The following is a 25,329-nucleotide window of genomic DNA, read 5'->3' as shown; positions in this document are numbered from 1 at the left end:
CTTTGTGGGAACATGGATGGAGCCGGATGCCATTATGCTTAGCAACTAATGCAGGAACAGAAAACCAAAGACTGCATGTTCTCACTCATAAGCAGGAATTAAATGATGAGAACACATGGACACAAAGAGAGGAACAACACACACTGGGGCCTACTTGAGGGTGGAGGGTGGGAGGAGGGAGTCAGTCAGAAAAAATAGCTATTGGGTGCTAGGCTTAGTACCTGGGTGATGAAATAATCTGTACAATAAACCCCCATGACATTAGTTTACCTACATAACAAACCTGCATATGTACCCCTGAGCCTAAAATAAAAGTTTCAAAAAAAATAAATTTAAAAACTACATTTGGAAGGAAGAAGGCAATTAACTTTTGTTAAATACATAGTATGTGACAAGTCCTGCATTCGAAACTTGAATTAGCTTATCTCATCCTTACAATCCTAGCATCCCTGTTTAACAAATAAGAAAACAGCAGCTCAGGGAGATAAGGTAAAATTGCCAATGGTCAAACAGGTAGTAATTGGCTTCTAGAATTAGAACTCAGTCTGCAGGTGTCCTAAGCCACTGTTCTTTCTGCTCTATGATTGGCTCCCTGTTTTGTCATAGATACTTGGGTTAGAATACAAGATTGTAAGCGGGAGGAAAGGGCAGGCGATTTGCAGATGGCTTCACAGGTGAACACTGTGGATCCAGGATAAGGCAGGAAGCTGAGCACATGGATTTAGAATCCTAGAAAATTCAAACTGGAAAGGATTTAAGGTATCACGCGGCCCAATAAGTCAGCTTCACATGCAATAAAAATGAGCTTCAGAGAAGGGAAACGACCTTTCTAAGTGGAAAGATAATTATTTAGACATTTTACTAGTAAGCGTTTACTAGATTATACTGTGATTACAAACAACACTAGACCCTAGCTCTCAGTAGCTTACAATAACAAAGATTTGTTTCTCATGTGTGTTACACGTCTGCTGTGGACTGGCTCCAGAGGGCAGATCTACCCAACAGCAAGTTGGCTGTGGGTCTGTTCCATAAGTCCTCTTCCTTCTGAATCCAGGCTGAAGGAGCAGGCTCTATTTGGTCATACTATTCTCACGGCAGAGGAAAAAGAGTCAGAGGAACTGGCAGAAACATGGTGGCTTTTAAAGCTTCTGCTCAAACAGGACATCACATTGTATCTGCTCATATCCCATCAACAAAGCAAGTCGCAGGGCTGAGTCCAACGTCATTTGGGGCAGGGAGTAGATATTTCTCCCACAGGAGAGCGCAGCAAGTCACGTAGCAATGTGGGAGCGGGGGTGTCTAATCCTTGAAGAAAGAGGGAGTGAATAATCGGGAACAGTAACACCGTATACCACCGATGTTAATTTGTGTTTCATTCACACTGAATTTTGCCTTCCCCAGGGAAGATGGTATCCAGCTATTGCATTCTTAGCCTCAGAAGGGTTTGTGTTGCCAAGATAAAGGGCAGGGTTTTCTGGTTTTGATTTTGCAAAGCCTAAGTTAGAGATGTCTCTGGAGAGGATGAAAAGAGAGGTGAGTACCCTGGAGAGAAAAGAAGGGGAAATGCTGTAGGAACAGAGGAGAAAGATTTTCGTCCTCACGCTTAAAAGACGAACAGGATTTTTCAGTGGGGGATGTCCCAAGAGTTGCAAGAATCAGCTAAACCTTGCTCTACCACAAGGGATGGCCACACCTCACAGAAGCATGCTTCTGAGGTGCTCTTGGAGAGGCCAAGGATGCCAGCCTAAATGAGAAACTCAGCTGGGTGCGGGCTTGGTTTTCCATGTGCCTCTCTGAAGAATCCCTCTCCAAAGGTTTTAGATGGTGTGAGGCTCCAGGGACCTTCCCCAAACCCAGGGATGCGGGGGCAGAGGCGGAAACATCATAACATTAAACTTCCTGTCAAACCAGTTGCACAGGGAGCAGAATAAATTTGACCTAAAGAAATAAGTGACACATTTCTTCCATCTCATACTGTGAGCAAAATTCATTCATTGAGATCTCACAGCTTAGTAAGGGACAAGACAATTCCTTAGATTTTCACTGAAACGATTGTTCATCATTCCCTGTGCCAAGCCCTTTGTATTGGTTTGCTAGGGCTGCCATAATGAGGTACCACACACCAGGTGACATACACAACAGAAATGTATTGTCTCGGAGTTCTAAAGGCTAGAAGTCCTAGATCAAGGTGTTGGCAGAGCCATGCTCCCTCTGAAGGTGGTAGGGAAGGACCTGTTCTGGGCCTCTCTACTTGTTTCTACTAGTTTCTTGGCTTCTAGCAGCATACCTCCAATCTTCAGACAGTGTTTTTCTTCCTGTCTGTGGGTGTGTCCAAATTTCCCCTACTCATATGGACACAATATACTAGGGGTCCACCCTACTCTGGCATGACCTCATCTTAACTAATTGTATCTGCAATGATCCTCCAACTCTATTCTATTACCTTTCTGATCCTGATAAAGAGAGAAGCAGCTTCCTTGTGTGGGTTAAAAAAGTTCATGGAACCTAACAAGTCCTTGAAAATCTGAAATAAAGAAGGTGCAGTTTGGATAATCTGGAGAAGGATGATTCCAGTACATTTTATGAACAATTTCCCACCTTGAGTCTTACGTATGTCAAAAGACAATTTTTTTGATACAATGAGACGCTCCTTGGGTCAGCTGATTTAGGAAGAATCTGGAATTAGTGGAATTGGCTGTTTTTCGCAGCTATAACTTTGTCTTGTATCTGGCACTTTCTTTAAAAAAAAAAATTCTGGAACTTTACATACATTACATATATACTTTTGTATGTTGATCAGACCTCAATAACTTGGTTTTGAAAAATATTAATATTGGTATTAACATAAGATTAATATTTTATTATATGGATATCATTGTATTAATAATTAGTAATGTTACTAATTGCACAAGCATATGACTTCCACTTAGTCTAGGCGGGCTTGAGATTGTGTGAGTTTTCTCCTTTTTCTCTTTTTTAAATTTAAGATAGAGTTTTTGTGTCTATTTTTTGGTGTTTTGGATGAGTTTCAAAAGAGGGAGAAGAGAGAAAATGCCTTGACTCCTCCATTTGATAACTGACCATTTTCTGACCACAAGCCCCAAATTATCCCAAAGTTCTCATGGAAAGATTCTATTTAAACTTGTTCACTGAATGACACTCTGTCCCTTCACATCGTCCCTTTTCTCCACAAAGGAGTCAACATTCTGAAGCTCCTCCAGGGAGGACAAATCAGGCCCTGAGCTTGACCCTCCACCTGGAAGCTCAAGGCAGACAGACCATTGTGAGGAGAGGGAGAGGCTGACAGGACCATGGCCCAGAGAAATGGGCTCAGGCAATCAGAATCACAACAATAATAATAATGGTGCACTGATGGAACACTTAGTGTGTGCTGGGCTCCCTATTAGGAACGGTAAATGTATTGCCTCATTTAATTCTCATTTCACAGGTGAGAACATGGAGGCCCAGAGATATTAAAAGACTGGTCTAAGGAATTAAATGGCAGAGTTGGTGATATGGTTTGGCTCTGTGTTCCCACCCAAATCTCACCTTGAATTGTAATAATCCCTACGTGTCAAGGGTGGGGCCAGATGGAGATAACTGAATCATGGGGGGCAATTTCCTCCATACTGTTCTCATGGTGGTGAATATGTCTCATAGGATCTGATGGTTTTTATAAATGGGAGTTTCCCTACACAAGCTCTCTTGCCTGCCGCCGTCTAAGACGGACTTTGTCCCTCCTCCACCTTCCACCGTGATTGTGAGGCCTCCCCAGCCACGTGGAACTGTAAGTCCATTAAACCTCTTTATAAATTTTCTTTATAAATTACCCAGTCTCAAGTATGTCTTTACTTTATTTTCAGCATGAGGACAAACTAATACAGTTGAGTTTACAACCTACGAGACCTCAACCTTTTTTTCATAGTGAGTTTTTACTTCCTCTGTTCCCTTCCAAGAAGGAGTGTAAGAATCTGCCTCATTAGTCTCTCAGGGATCAAGCCCAGGAGCTTGGCTCCCTGCCTTGGGAGAGTAAGTCTATCCCGCTATCCCCCACTCATGGAGGGTAATCAATAAAGTGTATTCTTGGGCAAGCTGTTAAAAGAGAAACAAGCACTCGTCATACTTTTGCTCAGCATCTGAACTCCCTTCTCAAGTTCCACCTTTGTGTGAGCCTTCATAGGAAGCTTATAGGATATGGGGTTGCCACCAGAATATGGCCAGGAATCACTCTTGCCTAGAACTTTGAGTCTGGAGCAGGGAGTCCTAGGAGCAGAGACAATTTAGAACCCATCCTAGTGGCACCACCGGCAGCATTGAGGGTCCAGTGGCACCCATGCAGCAGTAGTGGTGGCAGCCACCGAGGATACACAGCCTGTATCCACTGTGAAATGCCCTGCCCTGTGCCGGACAGCCAGCTTTTCTTGGTATTTGTCTGCTTCTCTGTCCTCCCAGTTAATTGTCTGAGCTACTCCATATTCTGCCAGTAAGTTCCCTTTCTGACTACAATAACTAGAGTTTGTTGTTTGCTAATGCTGAAGGGGCATGAACAATTACAGATGCACAGGCAAACAGAGCCCTCTTCATCCAGCTTAGGAACAATTAATCTTACTTTGAGATTTCGCCACCATAGAGGCCAGCCTGAGCCATTCATCTCCCTCTGCCTCACCAAAATTTGGCATCTTTTACACATTTTAAACTGCTTATAGGCTGGGCACTGTGGCTCACGCCTGTAATCTCAGCACTTTGGGAGGCCAAGGCGGGCAGATCACCTGAGGTCAGGAGTTCATAATCAGCCTGGCCAACATGGCAAAACCCTGTCTCTACTAAAAATACAAAAATTAGCCGGGCATGGTGGTGGGCACCTGTAATCCCAGCTACTTGGGAGGCTCAGGCAGGAGAGCCGCTTGATCCTGGGAAGCGGAGGTTGCAGTGACCCAAGATTGTACCACTGCCCTCCAGCCTGGGCGACAAAGCAAGACTACATCTAGAAAAAATTTAAAAATTAAAAATAAAAATAATAAAAAAATAAATTGCTTATACTTTTATGGGCTGAGCTGTTCTTTGGAAGACCTACAATGAAAGAGGAATATATTTTGATCAAAAAATGGAGAAGATTTAAATGGTGTGAAAGATGGTGGCAGATGGTAAGAGCTCACGGTGAATGCCAAAGAGGACACATCATCTTTTTTTTTTTGTAGACTGCGTTTTCTCAATTGAGATTTTTAAAAATTTGCTGATGTTATGTTTCCTTAATTTGTTGGCTGCAGCTGCATCTCAAGGCATGGTTAAGTATAGTCCAATGAACCATGGTCATAGGAGTAGTTTGGAATGGGCCATAATCAGCCTGCACTTGACCCTGAGAAATGGAGGGGAATAGCTACAAGTGTGGGGAAACAGGCATGTGTGGTAGAGAGAAGGCGAAACACCAGGCCAAGGCCCAACCCAGGCAAGGAGCATGTCGGTGCTGGGGTTGTCTGTGATTGACATGGAGGCATGGGTACCCCCTCCCCAGTCATGGGGTATTCAAAAGTAGCAATTCTGTGGTTCCAAGCAGGCAGCTGACATTAGATAAGCAACACAGGATGCAGCATAGACCAACCCTTAAATCAAGGTGAGGATGGAGTTCAATACACCTGTGGGCTGATGACAGAAATACAGGCTCCTATTTCTAAAGAATCTGCAGAACCCCAGGTTTTGAAATATAATGATTTAGAGAAAGAAAAAAATGGCAAATGCCAGTCATCAGACATGGGCACACAGGAAGGTGGGGTCACCAGCCAAAAAAAAAAAAAATGGATTTGATGTAAGTAATAGAACCTTCCATCTCTGCTTTCTGCAGTCAAGGCCTTTCCCAGAAGCAGAACCAGGCTCATGAATGTAGGCCATGCTCTCAGACAGAAAAAGATGCTGCAAAGACTGAGTAACCACTTGAAATGGATCTTGTCTCATGCATTCTTTCTTACAAAATGTGTTAGCAACAGAAATCTAGAAGAACCTTACAGGATGAGCTGGTCTCTGTCCTACCTCAAGACCAATAACAAAAACAGAAATACTCCAAAAGACACATTGCCTTTGACTTGTTATAGGAAAAGAGATTCTAAAACTTTCCTCTGTATATAGCTAATTCTACCATTTATTTCCTAATTTTGTTTGTGTCTGACTCAAAGCTCACAACTTTGCTTAAAATTGAGGCCAGCACACACCAGAAGTATACATGATTTATGTATACTTGTCAGTACTCTCAAAGAAATTCCTTATTTGCTTCAAGTTCAAAATTATGTTACCTTATTCAACAGTGTAGAGTGCATGTATCGTGTAACAGGTTTTGAGGATTCAAAAGTAAATAAAACACAGTCCCACCTTTGGGAAACTTACAGTATAGTCCATAGCTGCCTTTTCTCAAGACAATTTTACCCCAATTCCTACAAAAATGTTCAGCAAGAGAAGATTAGAAAGGAGGGGAAGTTGGAATGGGGTAATAGAAAAATAAAGGGAATATACGAGAGATTTAAAAAGCATATAATGATGAACCCCATCTTTCCTGTTTCTGGAATTGGCTGTCTCACAGGCCAGAAGACTAGGACTGCCACAGGGGGATGCCTACAGGCCCATGGAGGCCTGCCTGTTTCAGACCAATCTGACACACACAAGAAAGCCACTATGATTTACTCCATGACTGATTGAGAGACACAGAGTACTGTGTGTGCAATAAACTGTTACCCATATGACCTTTGTCCTCGCTTAATGACAATAACAGCAGTGGCTCACACCTATAATCCCAGGGCTTTGAGAGGCCAAGGCAGGAAGATCACTTGAGCCCAGAAGGCTTGGGCCCAGCAGTTTGAGACCAGCCTGGGCAACATAGCGAGACTCCATCTATAAGAAATTTTAAAATTAGCCAGGTAAGGTGGTGCATACCTATAGTTCCAGCTACTTGGGAGGCTAAGATGGGAGGATTGTTTTAGCCCAGGAGTTGGAGGCTGCAATGAACTATGATCCCACCATTTTACTCCAGCCTGAGTGACAGAACAAGAGTCTGCCCAACCCCCCAAAAAAGATAATTTGTTAAGTAGAGATTGTGGTCCTGGTGCCCAAAGAACCACAAAATGAGGAATAATATGTTGTTTGCATCGTTCTGGAGTCTCACATCGTAACAGCAACAGACTCTACAGAGCCATTCGGTGCTGTTCAAAGCTGCTGTGGGTTCACATAAGCATGCAGCCCAGAGGAGAGATGCTTCATCAGCTTTCTGACTCCATGAGGAAGCCACTCTTCAGCTCTGTGTGAAATGCCGCTTGCTGAACTTAGCTAGCCCTCTGTTTTCTGCACATGTAGTTCTACGCAGCCATTTTCCAACAGAAGAAAATGCACAGAGTACATCATTTTTGCTGTGTGCTAGGGTCTCCGTGATGATGAGCCTGTTCTACCACTTAGGGTTGAGGAAGGATTGTTGAAGACTGACAACATTGTCAAGCAGCCGGGTTTGCCGTGTGCCTGGTCCAAATCACAGAACTATAAAAGTTGTTGGATGGTACTGAATAATTCAAAAACCTGTTTAATATGGAGCTTGGATACTATGTAAATGATATTTTCTGATCATCTCCTAAAGAACCCTGTAGGACTGTTTTTTGCTTTTCTGTTTAACTCACGAGAAGTACAGTACACATTGTTCTAACAGAATAGCTTAAGTCACTGAACCCTGCTGGTTGTCTCTCCATTTCTTTAGATCTTTCTTTCTTCTTGTTATTTCCTTCAGAGAAGTTTTATGTATTTCTTCAGAAAGATGTTTCACATTTCTTTTTAGATATGTTCTGAGTATTTTATCATTTTGCTGCTCTTGTGAATGGACCTTTTCCTCCATTATATTTTCCAACAAAGAATTGCTGCATAAAGAATAGCAACTGGCTTTTGTACATATTTTTTTCTCTATATTTTACTGACCATACTTATTTGTTTCAATATTTTTCAGCTGATATTTTTAGATTTTCCATGTATGAGAATATATCATCAAAATGATCATGCTTATCTCTTCCTTTCCCACCTATGTGTATATTAATTCCATTTTCTCCCTTATTAGCAAGTTTGGATGCTAATAGGAATGGGGCATTCTTACCTTGTTTCTGACTTTTATAGAAATTCCTTTATTAATTAATCATTAAATATGATAGTTGCTATTGATTTCTTTATATCCTTTTTGCCATATTAAGGGAGCTTCCTTTGACTCCTAAGAATTTAACTAACATTAGGTAGAGTTTCAGGGCACTAATGAATAACTTTTTCCCACCTTCAGTTTAGAACCAATTCTGAACACAAGAACCAGACAGACACAGATCAAAACACCAGCTTAATTGGCGAGACTAATTGAAGAATGTGGCACAGATGTGTGGACTCCGGTGGCTTTCTAAATTTTCATCCTAGAAATAAACTCACCTAGATGAAAGTGCAAAATGGTAAGCCTCCTCCACACAGGCATGGCTGCCCTGGTAAAATTAATATCACACGGAGGAAAGCATTCCAGAAAAGACTCTGTCTATGCAGCACATCTAAAATGGGAAGCTCACAAGGGGCAGAGCCAAGGAACTTCAGTGTATTCTCCAATACTCGCCAGATACTCCCTGGGAGGAAGATCCAGAGAGAGGACAGAAACATTACTGTTAGAAATCCCTTTATGGAAAGATGAGGCCCACAGAATTAGAGGTTTCTTATATAAATGGCTAGTCAGTTTTCTCAAAAGCTTGTTAGGCATCCGAATGAGTTGTCTATTACAACATAACAAATTGCTGCCAACATAGCAACTTCACACACATTTATTATCTCACAGTTTATGTGGGTCAGGAGCCTGATCATAGCTTCGATGGGCTCTCTGCTTTGGGATCTCTTACGAGGCTGCAATCAAGGTGTTGGCCAGGATGGGGTCTCATGGGAATGTTCAACTGGGGAAGGATCTGCTTCTAAGCTCCCTCATGTGGTTGTTGGAAGATTCAGTTCCTTTTGGGCTGTTGAACTGATGGTCTCGGTTCCTAACTGGCTCTTGATCAGAGGCTACCTTTAGGTCCTTGCTTACTAGACCTTCTTGATGATGCAGCAACTTGCTTCATCACAGCCAGCAAAAGAAGAGAGTCTGCTGAGAAGATGGAAGTCAAAATCTTTTGTCATTTAAACATGGAAATATTATCCCCTCAATGTTGCTGAATTATATTGGTGAATAGAACATTATTCAAGAGTAGGAGACTCCACAAGGTTGTGAATACCAGGAGGCAGAATCACTGGGGACCATCTTAGAGGCTGGCTCCTGCAGGCATCTATAAAAATGACATAATCAACACAGTTCTTCATTTTGAACTATTCTTAAATTCTCAGAAGAAAAGGTGCTTGATCATAACGTTTTTCTTTTAATGAACAGATGGATTAAATTGCTAATATTTTCTTTAGGACCTTTACATCTATACTGATAATGTATTGGGTCTACAGTTTTTGCTGTTTTTATTGGGTTTGAAATCTGGATTATGATAACCTAAAAAATTGAATTGGCAAGTGTCCATCTTTTCTTATACTGACATAATTTAATAACATGGGAATTGGCCGGGCGTGGTGGCTCACACCTGTAGTCCCAGCACTTTGGGAGGCTGAGGTGGGCGGATAACCTGAGGTTGGGAGTTCAGGACCAGCCTGACCAACATGGAGAAACCCCATCTCTACTAAAAATGCAAAAAATTAGCCAGGCATGGTGGCACATGCCTGTAATCCCAGCTATTCGGGAGGCTGAGGCAGGAGAATTGCTTGAACCCAGGAGACAGAGGTTACGGCGAACCAAGATCACGCCATTGCACTCCATTTTGGGCAACAAGAGCAACACTCCATCTCAAAACAAACAAACAACAACATCAAAAAAAAACACGAGAATTACTAGATCCTTTAAGGTTTGTGAGTATCCTCCTGTAACACTATCTGGAAGTAAATCTTTGACAAAATTGTCAGTCTATCCTTTCTCATTTTTAATATTATCTGCAGGCATTTTTTTTTTTTCCCGAGACAGAGTTTCACTCTTGTTGCCCAGGCTGAAGTGCAACTTCCGCCTCCTGGGTTCAAGTGATTATCCTGCCTCAGCCTCCCAAGTAGCTGGGATTATAGGCATGCACCACCATGCCCAGCTAATTTTGTATTTTTAGTAGAGACAGGGTTTCACTGTGTTGATCAGGCTGGCCTCAAACTCCTGAACGCATGTGATCCACCCACCTCGGCCTCCCAAAGTGCTGGGATTACAGGCATGAGCCACTGCATCCAGCCCAGGTATCTTTTAAAGTGTTTTCTTGGCCAGGTTTATCAGCAGTTTGTCTCTCTTGTGATATTTTCTAAAACCATTCTTATGATTCTATCAAATTTTAAATTTTGTTATTTTTCTAATTCGTCATTAATTTATATTTCCAACTTTGTTTTGGTCTTTTATTGTTGTTAAAACTTCTTGAATGTGATTTTAACTAATCTTCTATCTTTCTTGTTTTATCACAAAATAACTGAAAACTATGGCTTTTTCTGTCAGGATGGTTTTTGCTGTATCCTTTAGATTCTGATGTGTGCTCCTTCCATTCATCTTATCTTTAAGTAGTCCGAATTTTAGATTTGTTTTCTTCATTTATTCAAAAGGCATGATAAATAGTTTTTATTGTAATTTTTAAGAAGTTAGACCCCTTTTCTCATCTTTTAATAGGTAATTTCCAGTTTAGTGTATTGCAATCAAATAACATGTCCAATAATCATTTAAATTTTTACATTGTATTGAGATTTTCTTTGTAGTTTAGTACATGATCAGCTTTTGCTCATTGGTGATTTGAAAAACTCTGTAAAGAACAAAATTGTATTTGTCTACAATTAAGTTTATATATTTACATATTCAATACATATTTGAATGTATTGTTTATTCAAATACATTATTATATATCAAAATATTCAAATATCCAATATTAAAATATTTTTGAATATTCAAAACAGTTTTGGTCTTATTTTTAAACAACTTAATCTGTTTAATACTGAAATAAAAATATTAAAATTGACTGATATTAAGATTTGTTAAATTCTCATAAGTTTTCTAACAGTTTTATTGCCTTATATACATTTTTGCTATGTTACTTAGTGCATAAAGTTTATGACTACTATAGGTTTTATATCATTCTACCTTTTATTATTTTTAATATCATTTTGTCTCATTTAGACCCTTCTGTTTATTTTATTTTATGTAATAATCTTGCCATCCTCCTGTGTTTTCTAAATAATACTTTCTTGGCATATCTTTCCCCATCCCTTTTTTTAAACCTTACTTTGACTTTTTACTTTTAAAATGCAACCTTAGATATTCAGCTAAATTGTTTTTTAAAACTATATGAGAATCTTTGAAACAACACAAGAGTCTTGTTTTGGCAGCAGTTTCAACCCATTCACACTGATGATGGCTTTTACTTGTAGGTACTGTTGGAAATATAGTACAAATATCTTGGGCCTATGAGGTGGCAGGCTCATATATTCTAGAAACCATTTTTCTCACTCATACATATTTTATGTAGAACTAGTCCTGCAGAAGATGAGCAATTCTGCACTGAATAAACATAGGGTCTTAGTGAAATTCTTGTGGCAACCCGCTGGATGTTAACTGTCTCAACTTAGACCTATTATTGGGAGCCTGTGCTTAAATGAGGCAGACGCACAAAGTAGAGGTCTGTAAGTTCCTTTCTGCATAGCAAAACCTACACTGGCAACATTTCAGTGTATCTTAGCTGCTCTGATGGTACTCAGTATGGCAGTGATGTTGTCCAATAACGTGTCTTGAAGGGCCCAAACCAACAGTGTGAGGGTATTAAGGTACAGAGAAATACTAAGAAAGCTGCATTCATCCAGTTCTGTCTTTTCTTTAACATGGGGATAGCGGTCTTGACCAGAGTCATCTCAACAAATCTCCAGAAAACCTTTGCCTTTTTCGTGTCTTAACTTCTTCAGAAATTGGACAGACATCTATGCTTTGCATGTCAGGAGCTCTGTTGGTGTCTTATTCTGTTAATATCAAGGTCAAACTAGATTTAAAACATAAGACGACTATATTGAAAGAAAATAGTTGGATTAAGTAACAGTCTCTTTGGGTCTGTTTTGGATATTCTAAGTAAAAGCAGAGAAAGAAAAGATGTTCTATTTTGATTCTAATCCCAGCTCTTCCCCTATAAAGAGCCTCTAATAAATGTGGAATCCTGGATAGAAATAAGACAGCCTTGAAATGTCTTTGTAAGAATAGGTGGGTAGAAATTTATATTACTGTAGAGAGCTACTAAGGGTGATAACACAAGAAGGAAAAGTAAAGATTTTTAAAATGACATTTTAGAATTCGTATGTAATTCCTCATTCTGTGTAACTAAGTCCAGGAACTTAAGAGGGTACTATGTTGAATTATTTTCTTTATAGTCTAGGATTGAGTAGGTAAGTAAATATCTAAGTACTCAGATTCTCATTGTCAGAGAAACGAGTTACACACAAGAAAACGGGAAGGCCAGAATGAGCCCTATGGGTTTATACTGGAATTGGAGATAGCATGTACTTATGGTTTTTAATATTTATACAGAGAAAAATAGAAACAGATGTTGTTACTGAGTCAAACCTGGGTCTGCTTGCCTAGGGGTGAAGTAAAGCCAAACATCCACACTGAGGTTTTGCAGGGGGAGAAAGAGGGTGTTTATTTGCAGGGCACCAAGCAAGGAGAACTGGGCAGCTCCTGATTCATAAATACACAGCCTCCCTGATGGATTACAAGCAAGGGTTTTTAAAGGCAGGTGTAAATCTCAGGAAAGCAGAAGTTACAGGCAAAAGTGTAAATCGACACTTGGAGGTTATACATTGGTTTGACCTAAAAAAAGGTGGAGTATCTTGAAGCAGGAGCTTACAGGTCATAGGTGGATTCAAAAATTCTCTGATTTGTGGCCGGGCGCGGTGGCTCAAGCCTGTAATCCCAGCACTTTGGGAGGCCGAGACGGGCGGATCACGAGGTCAGGAGATCGAGACCATCTTGGCTAATCCGGTGAAACCCCGTCTCTACTAAAAAATACAAAAAACTAGCCGGGTGAGGTGGCGGGCGCCTGTAGCCCCAGCTACTCCGGAGGCTGAGGCAGGAGAATGGCGTAAACCCGGGAGGCGGAGCTTGCAGTGAGCTGAGATCCGGCCACTGCACTCCAGCCTGGGCGACAGAGCGAGACTCCGTCTCAAAAAAAAAAAAAAAAAAAATTCTCTGATTTGTGACTGGTTAGGAAAGTGGAGCTTTGTCTGAAATCTTGGGGTAAGCAGAAAAGAATGTTAAGGTCTGGCCTATGGCATGACTTCTTCCAGGTCCTTCAAGAAGAAATTTAGAACAAAGGAGGGTGGTCAGAATTCAGTCCTCAGTTTCCCCCATCTGAGGTCCACGTGCCCGCGGATTCATTTGGTGGGGCTCTAGGTTTCTGCAAAACAACTCAAGGACATGTGTTAAGATGTTATCTTTAGTTTCTACAGGGAACCAAACATCTTGTGGCTCTAACTTCCTTGACTATTGTTTTTAAGCTACAATTACTTTCTTACCAGGTTGCTTATTTGGTTCTCAGGGCTAGCTAGGTGTCTGGTATTTATTTTCCTTGAAAGAACTCAAGATTTTCCTTTGTTTCCATGTTTGGGGATGGGGAGGGCAGCAGGCCTGTAAGAGGGTGTCCCTGCTCCGTCTCCTTGTGTGTGTATTACACATGTATTTCTTTGCTCTGCCCACTAAGAGGATCTAGAAGAAATGGCTCTGCACCAGCAATGAAAACAACCAGCCCCCTGATCTTAGATTCTAAAGATCATTCTCCAAGGAAAGACACAGGGCTCCTTGAAGAAAAAGTCTGAGTGAAGAGCTGGAGCAAGGAGAGAGCAAGATGAACCTGGAATATGTTGATAATGCTGCAAAGTAGGAAACTGTCCAAGGAATGTGCCATGTCCCAGGACACACAAACCCCTCTGAAGGAGCTCCCAATGGCCAAATCTGGGATAATTTGAGCCAGAAACTAAAGAGTGACAGTAATAGGTTATATATCATAGAATAAAATAAGAATCCATGAGCCCATACTGACATAAATAAATAATTTTAAAGTAAATAAATAGGGGAGAAAGGGAGACTCATCCTTTCTGTACAATTTCAGTGGAGTGATGGAATTAGAAAATCTCCACTTGGAAAGCACCACAGTCATAATTGTTTCAGGTAAGAATCCTCAAAGGATGCTAAAAGTGTTGGGTGAATGTCTGATGAGGACCAGGATATTTATTTTCAAAGTGTTTCCTCATCAGATATGCACTATTTGCAAAGGGGGAAAAAATAACTATAGTAATCAAGTAATCAAAGTAAATCTCATCAGAACGGATCAATGTCCTGATATATGCATTAAAAATGCACAACCTACATCTAATCAGGAGGATCCATCAGACAAATCCAAAGTGAGGCATATTCTACACAATAGCAGGCCTGTACTCTTCAACAGTGTCAAGGTAACGAAAGACAAAGAAAGAGCAAAGAACCACTGCAGATGAAAGGAAAGGAAAAGAACAGGACAATTACATGCAACGTGAGATCTTTGACCGGACTGGAACAGAACAAAAACATGAATGGGACAACTGACAAAACTGGAATATCTAAAGATTAGATGATAGCGTCATATCAACATTGATTTCCTGATGTTGATCTCTGAACTCATTTTACTCACATCATTGTGATTGTGTAAGATGTTAAGATGTTTAAATTTGGGAAGTCTGAATACAGGATATACAGTCATGTTTTTGTATTTTTTAAAGTATGAAATCATTATGATTTCATAATGAAAAGTTAAAAAAAAAAAATCCAAGCACTACTCTTTTGTGGATAAACAATATGTCCATCTGGTTTTGAACTTGGTAATTTCATTTGAATGTGATAGTCCTGTATTTTACAGCACACTTCTAACCGTGTTTTTAGTCACCCAGAAGCTGAGTGTTCAGACTAGGTGACACTCCATGGACACAGTCATAGTCGTAGGGCAATTAAAGGCACTCAGAAGCATTGGTGGGCCGGGCACGGTGGCTCAAGCCTGTAATCCCAGCACTTTGGGAGGCCAAGGCAGGTGGATCACCTGAGGTCAGAAGTTCAAGACCAGCCTGGTCAACATGGTGAAACCCTGTCTCTACTAAATGTACAAAAATTAGCCGGGCATGGTGGCGGGCACCTGTAATCCCAACTACTCAGGAGGCTGAGGCAGGAGAATCGCTTGAACCTGGGAGGCAGAGGTTGCAGTGAGCCGAGATCGTGCTGTTGCGCTCCAGCCTGGGCAACAGTTAGAGTGAGACTTTATCTCAAAAAAAAAAAAAAAAAAAAAGTATTGGTGTTGGTGGAACCTGGAAAGGAAAGCTAGAAGCATATGAAAAAAGGACAAACAAAATTCTCGGCTTTTCTCCTTGCTGTCTTTTATTCTGCCTTGCTGGCCACAATCAGCTTTAGGCTGCAAGCCAACCCAGAAAAGATCCAGTCTCTTCAAAATACAGGTTTTATTTTGTTTTTGTTTTGTTTTTTGAGATGGAGTCTTGCTCTGTCACCCAGGCTGGAGTGCAGTGGCGCAATCTCGGCTCACTGCAATCTCCGGCTCCCAGGTTCAAGTGATTCTCCTGCCTCAGCCTCCTGACTAGCCGGGACTACAGGTGCCCACCACCATGCCTGGATAATTTTTGCATTTTTAGTAGAGATGGGGTTTTGCCATGTTGCCCAGGCTGGTCTCAAACTCCTGATCTCAGGTGATCCACCCACCTTAGCCTCCCAAAGGGCTGGTATTACAGGCATGAGCCACTATACTCAGCCCAAAATACAGGTTGACGACAGACACGCCTGTGGTCTTAGATTCAGCCCATTAGTGGAAACTTCTGAGAGCGGCAGGGGGTGGGGCACAGGATGTGGCTCCCAGACAGTCACCTCCAGTTGGAAAAATGCTGGCGACCTAAAGTCTATAGTCTGACAGGCACACTCAGAGGTGTTTGAGAGGAGACTAAAAATCTGGCTGTTGGTAAAGGATAAAGCTGATTCAGATTCCTGGGCAGCTGCTCATCTGCATGTGGCCTTCAAAGCCAGGATGAGTGCATGCGAAACAAAGGAGCCCAGGAGCCAAGAGCGGATGGGCACCCTCCCCAGGTATCTTGCTACACTGTTGGCATTTTCCTGCAAGGCTGCATTTCTGCTGCGAGTTAGAGGTTTCAGAAGTTTATTCTTCATAGTCCCTTTCCTTGGAGACAGAAGACTTGGTCACACCACTCTATCTAAATGAAAATAGCCTTCAATTAGACCTGATATTTGATTTTTTTTTCTTCCTATGGGTTGTTTTGGCTGTGGGCTCAATTTGCATTGAATCTGATAGACCTATTCTAATATCCTTGCCTACATGGAAAAAATTCAGCATACACTCATTCCTTTCCAAATCATTGAGAGACTAGGGGTATGATAAAATATGGCAGTTCCTATACAGGTCATATTAAGAATATTCATGTTTTTTAACTGTGAAATAAGCAGTGACGGGTGACACTGTACATTTCCTACATTTTTAATATACCTCAGAGCTGCAAAGTGGAGCTGGTGGAAGTCATCCCTGCCATATTCGTTTTCAGCTACAGAGAGAGAAAATCATTAGATTTGTGCTGGGGCAGGACATCCCATCTGTCTGTTTAGACCTTTAGACACTGTGCAAGTGCCTGGACTCTCAAGTAGGCTAGGTGATGCGCCCTCGCAGATCCAGCCTCCCAGGCTCAGCCTTTGTGCTTCCTCCCAGGTGAAATATGCAAAGATGCATGAGAAGTACTCATGGAAATGCCATTTGCTCCAACTTCTACATTTTCTTGTAGGTAAGGAAGCAAAATGGAAATGGGTGGATTTAAATGTCAATTTGGAACCCCTTCTCTTACCAACGCTAAACTTCCCCAGTAGAAAAGCTGTTTGGTCATATGCACATATGACTAGTTCCCACCTCCCACAGCCAGAGACCGCCTGCTGCCTGATGAAAAATGTGTTTAAAATGGAACCTTTTTGTTGTTGTCGTTAAATCTAAGACACCGAGATAGGGCACTCTTTCCCAGAAGCACTTGCACAAATGGAGGGTCTTTAATGAACACTGGTAAGTCTGAATATGAAATGAAAGATTAACAATTATGTAAGCCAGTAGCAGATGTTACAACCCAGTACAGCATAGCCTCATATGCCATCAGCATGACTCCCGACAGAACTAAAGTAGAACTGCCCATTAATATAGAGAACATCTCCTGTCTTTTTTCTGCTTGAAAAGAGCCACTCAGTTTCCTCAACACCACACTGGTTGTTTTAAACACTGGTTAGAATGTATTGTTTTGGCCTGGCCTTTTGGTGGGGAACTTTATTGTTGAATTTAATTCATACAAATCTCGTTCTGTTTAAATGATTTTGCAGTAAAAACAAAAACGAAAGAGAGCGCTAACGTTACAAGCAATTTTCACTTATATTCTAAGACACAGAAAAATATCAGAAATGCATATAAATAGCATTTTTAAAGGTTGGACTCATCTAAACCAGGCAACAGTCATAAAAATAAAGCAAATTAGAGATAAGAAGAGACAGAAGGTAAACTGCTCAGTGTCCACCAATCAGTAGAAAAGGCCTAATCAGAACTAGGAGTTCTGGAAAGCCAGGCCAGAGCAAAGAACAGGAGGGCTGGGGACAGTAGAACAAGATAGTCTTTTGCCACGGTGAGATCAGGAAGTTCCCAGATAGACCACAGCTTAGATGTTGGTCCATTTTAGTTTTCATCTCCTCTGGCAATACATATTATTTCAGAGAATTAACATTTTAAATTTGAATGGAGCTATGTCAAATGGAAACTCCTTTTTAATTGTCTCAAACCATAATTTATACATATCTCAAAAGTTTAAATAAAAATGAGGATTTTGTGGTTTTTCCAAAAAATGATGACCTACTTTGAAGAATCCCAAAATGCAAGGAATACACTCACTAAACCAGGTTAGTAAGGAAGCCTATGTATTTTCCATGACAAAAGCAGCTCTCAGACATTTGTGTGGTGGCTTTCTGGTAATTAGGTATTTGAACTTGAGTTAGGAAAGGATTGATCTAGAGGTACAAGGAGAAAGAAAGTAGAGAACAGAAAAAATAAAGGGTTAGGCATATTATTATTTCAGCAATTCCTAGCTTTACCATTAATGTAATATGACTATTTGTTTATTTTTTTATTTTTATTTCTTGAGATGTTGTTTTGCTCTTATGCAGGCTGGAGTGCAATGGTGCAATCAGCTCACTGCAACCTCTGCCTCCTGGGTTCAAGCAATTCTCGGGCCTCAGCCTCCCGAGTAGCTGGAACTACAGGCACGTGCCACCACGCCCGGCTAATTTTTGTACTTTTAGTGGAGATGGGGTTTCACCATGTTGGGCAGGCTGATCTCAAACTCCTGACCTCAGGTAATATACCTATGTCAGCCTCCCAATATCATGTTATTCTTTTGCTTCATGGCATTTACCATAAACTATCATTATTCAGTTTATTTATCAGTCAGTTTATTACTCTTCAAATGCAAGTTCTATGTGATCAGAGAGCCAGCCTGCCATCTTCAAAGTTCTAAAGATAAAACTTGGCCCAGGGCCTAACACTTGGTAGACAGGCAAAGATAAATTTGTTTTAAATAAATAACAAGTACATGAATGAATGAATGAAATTCATAATAATCCAACACAGAATCAATAAGGAATAAATACATACATACATTAATGGAAAATGAAATTAGATTTTTTAAAATTTCATGCTCTTCCATTACAGGCAGTCCCATTACATAAAGGCTGGGGCCTGGCATGGTGACTCAAGCCTGTAATCCCAGCACTTTGGGAGGCCAAGGCAGGTGGATCACTTGAGCTCAGGAGTTCAAGACCAGCCTGGGCAACATGGGGAAACCCTGTCTCTACCAAAAATACAAAAAATTAGCCAGGTGTGGTGGTGTATACCTGTGGTCCTAGCTACTTGGGAGGCAGAGGAGGGAGGATAGCTTGAGCCTGGAAGGTGAAGGTTGCAGTGAGTCGAGATCGCACCACCGCACTCCAACCTGGGTGATAGAATGAGACCCTGTCTCAATAATAATAATAATTATTATAATTATAATAAATAATAATAATAAAATAAAGCCTGACTGGTCTCTAACATTCTATAACTGAGAACTGACTCCTTCCTGAGTCTCCCAGGGATCCATGGGGCCTATAACATAGGCACACCCATCATCAATGTACGTGTTTAGGACTGTTGGCTTTGGCTACTTTGGAGTCATCCTGCAGGCTTTTATCTGTTCCCATTTTTCTAAAGCTTCCATCTGATTTACAAAGGCTCTTAAACTAGAATTTGGGAAGGAGTCACTTAGAGAAAACATTTGCTTTACTTTCTTATTCTCAATTTGCTGAGGAAGCATTTCTTAAAACTCTATGGGGAAAAAAATTTGCTCCTCAAAATCCAGCTGGAACTGAAGAAAAAGTTGTTGAAGAAAGTATTGACTGTCAGCAGAAGAGAGAGTTATGTGAGGGCAAATTTAGTTTTTTATGATACAATTGATTTATTTATTATTGTTTCCTTTTAGAGACAGGGTCTCACTCTGTCACCTAGGCTGGATGCAGTGGTGTGATCATAGCTCACTATAACCTCAAACTCCTAAGCTCAAGCAATCCTCCCACCTCAGCCTTCCAAGTAGCTGGGACTTCAGGCATGCACCACCATGCATGCCTAGCTAATTTTTGTTTTTAGAGATGGGGTCTCACTGTGTTGCCCAGGCCAGTCTCAAACTCTTGGCCTGAAGGGATCCTCCTACCCTGGCCTCCAAAGTGCTGGGATTATAGGTGTGAACCACCACGCCAAGCCTAATATACATATATTTAGTTTATATATATATTTAGTTTCTTTTTTTTTTTTTTTTAAGATGAAGTCTCACTTCTTCGCCCAGGCTGAAGGGCAATGGCATGATCTCAGCCCACTGCAAACTCTGCCTCCCAGGTTCAAGCAATTCTCCTGCCTCAGCCTCCCAGTAGCTGGGATTACAGTCATGTGCCACCATGCCTGGCTAAGTTTTATATTTTTGGTAGAGACGAGGTTTCACCCTGTTGGCCGGGCTGGTCTTGAACTCGTGACATCAAGTGATCCACCCGCCTCAGCCTCCCAAAGTGCTGGGATTACAGGTGTGAGCCACTGCACCCGGCCCTTATGATATAATTGTAACCTCATTTTAGAAGTCAGGACTTAATGAGGACTGAAATCAGGACATTGGGGCAGCTTGTATAATTAGAGCTCCTATAATTCTTGTCAATGTGATGAAACTACAAGACCCTCCTGATCTTTGAGTCTGTCACTCTGAGTCACTTCCCGAAAGGAAGCTCCAGCTTCTAACTCCACTGGGAAGGCTCAAGTCATCTTTGGCCCCGAGGAGAAGCTGGGGGTGCCAGTGTTCCAGGCCCCCACGGGAGAGGCCAAGGGCAGGCCTGTGTCAATATTGCAGGGAGAACCTGTTCTCTGTTATTGCCAGACCTCCACAGTAAGGGCAGGCACTCTCGGTGCTGATGAATTTGGAAATAGGAAAATTGGCACAATCTTAGAATGGGAACTTCATTTAATAAATGAGGACTTGGAACCCAGAGAGGTAAAGTGATTTCTACAAGATAAAACCATGGTAGAAAAATCGTGGCACAGCATATAGATCCTAAGTAGAGAGGAACGAAAGGTCATGTTTTAGGATGCAACACAGACACGTGAAGTCCTTCTGTCCAGTGCAACCTATTCTTCAGGAAGCCCCCAGCCTGAAAGTTGTTTTCTGCAGGAGGGTTTAGGGAGGCAAGACCACAGATTACCCCTTTTGCTGCTGCAGTACCCAGAGAAAGGAGACAAAAGGAGATGCCTGTGTAAAAGGAAATGTGGCTGGCATACTGCAGCAAGAACAGAAAGAAGTTCTAGCCATTGCACACATCTGAAAAGAACCCAGTGAGGGAGAGCAGCCCCTGGAGTCACTGAAATAGAAGTTAATGAAACCAGGACATTAAAATCCAAGCTTGATGTGACTGTGCTCAGATCTAGAGACGCTTCTGCACTTAGTAGAAAAACTCCAATATGTCGACGAAAGCATCCAGACTCTACCCTGCAGGGAACAGAGGAGAGGCTCAGCAGTGAGATACAGCCATGGCAACAGAGACGAGGGTCCTGACCGGACATCTCGGAGATACCGCCTTCAGCCATTGCCGGCTAAGGCTTCATCAGGGATGCTCAACAGCTGGAGCTATCAGCGCACAACAGTGAATCCCAGCAAGTGTGGGGGGCACCAGTAATAGAAACTGCATTGGCTGAGGGGTTTGGCAAACTGTACAAACTGTACACTAATACATCCCACACCAAGGCTTCTGTCTCTGCAAATAAATCCCTCTAGACGGTCCTGCATTCCTGAAGAGTTGTTAGAGGTAGGCATTACATCTGCCAAGCTTACCAATATAAATCTTATCAGCTCACAAGATTGGGGCTGCACAGAGGTCCCCATGGAGTCACACACTATGCAGAGACCTACCTGGGGACAGGCTGTTCCAGCCTGGGTGTGCAGCACATGACACACACTGCTCCAAGGCTTTAAAAGTCAGGGAAACCTGGCAAGGCAGATGTTTATATCCAGAAAAAGCATGAATTGTGGAGTTAGGCAGAACTGGGTCAGAATCCTGGGCCCTAACACTGATTGACCCTGGCCAAGTAAGTTAAGTTGGTGTCTTAGTCACTTGGGCTGCCGTAACAAAACACCAGATATTAATACTAGCTTGAACAACAGGAATTTATTTCTCACAGTTCTGGAAGCTAGAAGTCCAAGATCAAGGTGCCAGCAGGGTATCTAGTGAGGACTCTCTCCTGGAGTTTGCAGATGGCTGCCTTCTTGGTGTGTGCTCACTTGGCCTTTTCTCAGTGTGTAAAGGTGGAAAGAGAAAGAGGAAGCTAGCTCTCTGGTGTTTCTTCTTTGGGCACTGATCCGATCATATCCATCCAGCCCTCATGCCTCATCTAAACTTCATTACTTCCCAAAAGCCCCTTCTGCAAACCATCACATTGGAGGATAGGGTTTCAACCTATTAATGAGGGGAAGACACAATTCAGTCCATATCGGTTGGCCTGTGAGTCAAGTGACCTTCTCCTTCCCGATCTGTGAAATACAGACAGCACTGTTGTTAAGAACTAAATAACCTACTCCATTGAAAAAGTCAAAAAGGTGTTAGCATAGTGCCTGGTTCCATGGTAGGTAATCATATTCATTTTCTGAAAGTTATCTAGACAATAAACCTGTGGACACTTCTTCCCAAGTTTTTTTGTTTTTGTTTTTGTTTTGTTTTTTTTTGAGACAGAATCTCACTCTGTCACCCAGGCTGGAGTGCAGTGGCCGGATCTCAGCTCACTGCAAGCTCCGCCTCCTGGGTTTATGCCATTCTCCTGCCTCAGCCTCCCGAGTAGCTGGGACTACAGGCGCCCGCCACCTCGCCCTGCTAGTTTTTTGTATTTTTTTTTTTTAGTAGAGACGGGGTTTCACCGTGTTAGCCAGGATGGTCTCGATCTCCTGACCTCATGATCCGCCCATCTCGGCCTCCCAAAGTGCTGGGACTACAGGCTTGAGCCACTGCGCCCGGCCTCTTCTCCCCAAGTTTTTAAAAAATTGTGATAAAATATGCATAACATAAAATGTACCATGTTAGGCATTTTTAAGTGTACAATTTGGCAGCGTTAAATGTATTCACGATGTTGTACAACCAATCTGTAGAATTCTCATCTTGTAAAATTGAAATTCTTACCCATGAAAGAACTCTTCATTTCTCCCTTCCCTAAAACTTTTTAATTAAAAGGAACAAATTAAAAAATCAACAACTTTAATTGCTACTCTAAGAATCAGATTTTTCTAACAAACTAAATTCCGGTTTTTTAAAAAGTAGATATCGTAGTTGCTTCACAATGAGAAATTCAAACTAAATTCCAGATTTCTTTTAAAAAGTAGGTATCTTAATTGTTCCACAATGAGAAGTTCATGCAGGAACAAGCAATGAATTAAAAGTGTCAATATAGAATGACTGATCTAGTAAAACTCTATCTTAAAAAGATTAGGAGGGTTCAAAATTGCCATATTATATTCAAACTCTGTCAAATGGAAGCCTAGAGTCATTACAAAGGTTGTTTGCACAGCCAGCAAATACTTAGCAGGTCAATGGGAAGGAGGCAGGAAAGAGAACAGGAAAGTTGAGTGTACAATAAGGCAGAGTTTTCCAAACTTTCCTGATAATGATCACCCGAGATACTTGTTAAAACTACAAACTCCTGGGCCGCATCCCAGACCCACTGAATCAAAATCTCCAGATTGGATTGCAGATGCAATGTTTTAAAACAACAGTCTGCTGGAGGGTAAGAAATCTGTATCCAAGAACACGTCCACCTTTCTAAAGAGCTGCCCAGTAATGCTGACAACGATACAAAGCAAGTACTTGAGGATAGTAGCTCCAATCTGTCAGGTTCTGAAAGGTGAACTTAAAGGTTTGTTCCAAGCACAGAGGCACATTTAGCCATAAATGAGGCACATTGCTAGGGGACACTGCTGGGGCACTGGAACAGAACCAGGGACAGGGCACTATGGGATGTGGTAGAAAGGAACTAAGAGCATAAGGCATGAACTAAGAACACAGAGGAGGTGGAAGGGCTTACACACGGCCATGCCATGGGGCCCCTTCCAACCTCCATGTTCCTTTCAAAACATAATATGACTTTGGAATCAGTTTATAATATGTTTTTATTTGTTTTTTTGACAGTGATAATATCAGCAATCTTAAAAATCAAGATGGAAACTGAAAACAAAAGCTAAGTAGGATGTCTTAGAGACCTGCCTGTGTTATCTGGGGCCTCTGGTGCAGGGTGCAGCCCCTATTGCAAGCAATTAGGCTGATTAAAAAAAAGGAAGATCCCCAGGGTCCAGGGGATACAGTGGGGACTGAGCATGGAGATGGAGAGAGAAACCAGGTCACAAGAGGAAGTTAGCTTTGGTTCTGAGGTGGGGGACCCAGATGTTTTGTGCTAGATGAAGCCTCCAGCCCTGTTTCCCCTGCCTGGCTCCCACTAGTACCAGTCTAAGAGAACAGGCATTCAGAGTCTTCTAATTATTCTACGCACAGTTACAAGTGAGGGTTTTAGTGCCAACATCAGCACCAATGATTCCTTGCTCAATATTATTTATTCTAATACTGCTGGCATCCATCAAAAAGAATACAAAAGAAACACTTCCTTGCACAGCTCAATTAGTGCTCTTAATTTGCCACAAGGTGAGTTTTCTATTTCTGCATATATCTTCCGCTTCTAATAGTCCAAGCATTGACTCACACACAATTCCTGTTGCTAGATTTTCCATGGCTTTCCTTTCTCATTGAAGGATTAATCGATTATGCTTAACCAAAGTCATTTAGAAGCCAGAGATGTGGGTGGAAGAGAAAGTGCGGACTGTATTAAAACTACATTTTTAAAAAACTCCTTTGTCTAAATTCTAGATGGAACATGGGGCCCCGGATAAATCAGTCTGTCTCAATTCCCACCTCTTTCAGATCTGCAATATTGAAGCACAGTGCATCATTCTGAATTAACGCTATTCGAGTCAACGGTGAAAATCACAAACAATTGTAAATCCCTTTTGCGATTGCAACATTCTACAAGAGCTGCTGCTGCTGCTGCTGCTGCTGCTGCTGCTGAATCATGGTTCAACAGTAAAGTGAGAACTATTCAAGGTCAGAATTTGAGTAAGGCAGGGAGGGAAGGCTGGGAAGTAAGAAGAGAATTACATTTTTGAGGGCCCTTATGTTTTTAAACACTATTCGATTCTCAAAATGCCCAAACTTAAAGCATGTCTGTGGTTCCTTAAAATGTATATGGTCTATTAAAAACTGTGGCAAGTTTTCAGCAAATACATACGAAGTGGTCTATACCAAATAAAAGTAGATTTTTAGAGTATTGCATTTCTCTGATAGGATGATCTTAGAAATGACTGCTCTAGAACTAAGGAATTCAAAGAACACATTTCAAGGTTAAGTCAGCCTTTCACACCTCCTAAGAGTAACATTAAGATTATACATGAGGAAAGGATGGAGGATGGGAGGGAGGAAAGAGGAAAGGATGGAGGATCAGGGTACAACATTATCCTTAGTGCCAAGAAGAAATGTGATGACCAAACTAGCTTTTTAACAGCAGGCAGCATGTTATTGATCCAAGGCTTGCCATCCATCCAAAT

General features: G+C 41.5%; 1 long non-coding RNA gene across 1 annotated transcript; it reads left to right on the top strand.

Annotated features, from left to right (window-relative positions):
• Window positions 1-641: 641 nt before the first annotated feature.
• On the top strand, window positions 642-24,948 carry LOC139355931 (uncharacterized). Its single transcript, XR_011607249.1, has 4 exons — window positions 642-759; window positions 3,661-3,787; window positions 8,291-8,450; window positions 24,650-24,948. It is a non-coding gene; the product is annotated as an uncharacterized lncRNA (long non-coding RNA).
• The last annotated feature ends 381 nt before the right edge of the window (window positions 24,949-25,329 follow it).

Source organism: Macaca nemestrina, chromosome 8 (assembly GCF_043159975.1).
Source record: "Macaca nemestrina isolate mMacNem1 chromosome 8, mMacNem.hap1, whole genome shotgun sequence".
NCBI lineage: Eukaryota > Metazoa > Chordata > Mammalia > Primates > Cercopithecidae > Macaca > Macaca nemestrina.
Note: the sequence above shows the minus strand (reverse complement) of the source record. Positions and strands in the feature narration are given on the sequence as shown.